This window comes from Magnolia sinica, chromosome 19, assembly GCF_029962835.1.
Source record: "Magnolia sinica isolate HGM2019 chromosome 19, MsV1, whole genome shotgun sequence".
NCBI lineage: Eukaryota > Viridiplantae > Streptophyta > Magnoliopsida > Magnoliales > Magnoliaceae > Magnolia > Magnolia sinica.
Window position 1 is genome coordinate 40,896,703 of NC_080591.1, and position 2,658 is coordinate 40,899,360.

Here is a 2,658-nt window from a genome sequence, read left to right on the forward strand (position 1 = left end):
AGATATTCATGATATACAACTAGAATGAGGAACAATCAACAGTAGGGACAAGCAACGACCAGACATATTAGAAAATTGGACAAGGTAATCGAAGTGTTTCCCCAAAGATTCCTGTTTATGAAATTGATACAGTAAAGGACAAATTTTGGTTAGAGAAAAAGTGATGAGGGGCATGCATGATGCTTTATCTTATGCATAGCATCAAGGTGAAGAGCCCATTCTTTAGCACAGTAAAGGATCTGAGTTGTAGCTTCAAAACCTGACCATGGATTTCACAGCCCGCATTTAAATCCGACAGGAAATCACATGCCCTCAGAACAGAGGAAATCACGTAAGAGTCTGGTTCGACTGATTCACCCACCATTTGGGAGTAGATCCGGATGGCATCAAGGTAAGAACGGGAAGCGATTTGGCCATCAATGAGAGCCGTATAAGGATAGACATTTGTGTTTTTGATCTTTTCGAAAATCTTGGATGCGTAATCCATGGATTTGTGGTCGGAGCAGAATCTGAGAATGTTGTAGAGCAAATGGGTGTCTTATTGATGGCCATCTTTGATGACTTTTGCATGGATTTGGGGGAATTGGCTGATTCTTTTGCATCTTTGCAAGAGAGATGGTTTGGCTCTGAGGGTGGCACTGCTTGGTTTTTGAAATCGGCGGTAAAGGGGAGCTACCTACAGTTAGTGTGGGAGAACCCATCACTTGAATTTGGAGCAGCAGCTGCTTTTGGAGTAGATAGTTGATAAAATCTTCGATACCCATCTGTTCCATTCATAGAACTATTCCAAACACACATGAAGAAGAGGAAAGAGGATCACTAATCAACCAAGAAAATGAAAAATAATTCACCCACATCAATCATCAAACACTACCATGAACATCAACACCATAGCTAAAACATCTGCAAAACCAATCATAGAATGGAAAAAAAATTCTAAAAAAAGCATCTACAAATCAAACCAATCAAAGTTCGATCTCATTGGCATATCAACTAATAAAATCAATGCTTACTTGTTAAAAACAATACCTTTGAGAATGATCATATTGTCTTTATTCAGAAGGCAAACTTGAAATGATGAGTTGAACAGAATTGTCTGACTGTTACAATATGTGGGCTATTGCCCATCCATGTGGCAGGTCACCAGATGAAAAGACCCAATCAATCACCATGCATTTTAGAAATGTATATCATAGGTTCATAACAACATTTCTCAATGAAACTTTATGCAAATAAATATAAAGAGGATGAAAAAAAAGGATACTTACTGCAATGAAATGACAAGTGATAGACTCAACAATAGGCTGTCACCTTGTTACTACCAACATAACTAACAAATCATGTTACTACCTCTACTCAGCTTTACAAATCATGTTTCACCAATCATCAAGGCTCAAAAAAGGAATTTGAAATAGGAATTTTCATCAATTTAGCAAAATCTTGTAAATTGTTTGTCAATCTACCTTTTGGGGTTTTTGAACCATCTTGGGAAGAGGAGTCCTTATCCCAAGTGGTGATGTCTCAACGCCAGCTTCATTCTTTATTTTTGTATTCTTCTTTTCTTAATAAAATATTATCACCTTTGAATATGGTCCCTTCATGGCCATCTTTTTTAGCCCATGGTTTTGGAACACGTTGAGATGGTGCATATTCTGCAATAGTCGTATATTGGGAACCTGAACAAAGAGTCAAACCTTGTTATATTTTTTTAAAAACAAGATAGAAACAATTAAAGATTTTATAAAATCTTAAAAACATAAAATACAATTTGACAAAATGATATGACAAGGTAAAAAGGATGGCCAAATGAGACATTAATTGAGTGATAACATGGTCCTCATGATTTAGGACATGAATGGTGTCCCAACAAACCCATTTTATTGAAATGGAGATGGTTCATCAATCTAGACTATTCAAGCATGACGGGAATGCACAAAATAATCATATCAACTAAGGGGTAAACATTGGAAAGAAATAATCATATCAACTAAGGGGTAAACATTGGAAAAAAATAATCATATCAACAACAAAACTAGATCATGAGTAGTTTCCCTATATCTTCCACGGAATGCACATCTCACCTCTCAACAACATTAGTTTTATTCAAGATCTTCAAAAAGGTAACTGCATAGAGCAGGTTCAGACTGGTTTGCATAAGTAGCTTCCTAATCCCTGAAGAGATTTCAAAAGCAAAATTAGTTCTATTGCCTCACGTTGAAGATCTTACAATTCCTCAAGACCAAGGTGATGTTTCAAGATTTACAAGCAAAGCAGCAAGTTAATACTATAAACTACCTGCCTAAGATAATTCAATGCTTGTCTTTGGAAACATCTTTTTCAGGGACGTGAGATTCCAACATTGGGTTTGATCTTCTTTGCCCTTAAAAATTTTTAAAAAAATTTAAATTTAAAAAAAAAAAAAAAAAAAAACAATCACAATGCAATGATGAGTTCTTAAGAGATGTTAATGGTAAAATGATTAAGTAACTGATCACAACCACAAGTTCATGCGCAGCATTTGAGAGCCACACAAATACCAAAAATGAAAAATCTAACATCAGAATAAATTGTGTAATCACTTCATGACATCAACCATGACCAATAGACTTGAGATCATGTCAAACCAAAATCCCTGAAAATCGTCTATTAGTTTTCTGG

At 35.5% G+C, this 2,658-nt stretch overlaps 1 long non-coding RNA gene across 1 annotated transcript; it reads right to left on the minus strand.

Moving 5' to 3' along the window:
- Nucleotides 1–958: 958 nt before the first annotated feature.
- On the minus strand, nucleotides 959–2,379 carry LOC131234977 (uncharacterized). The gene is made up of 3 exons (XR_009165868.1): nucleotides 2,296–2,379; nucleotides 2,082–2,172; nucleotides 959–1,676 (listed from the first exon to the last, which is right to left on the minus strand). It is a non-coding gene; the product is annotated as an uncharacterized LOC131234977 (long non-coding RNA).
- Nucleotides 2,380–2,658: the final 279 nt, after the last annotated feature.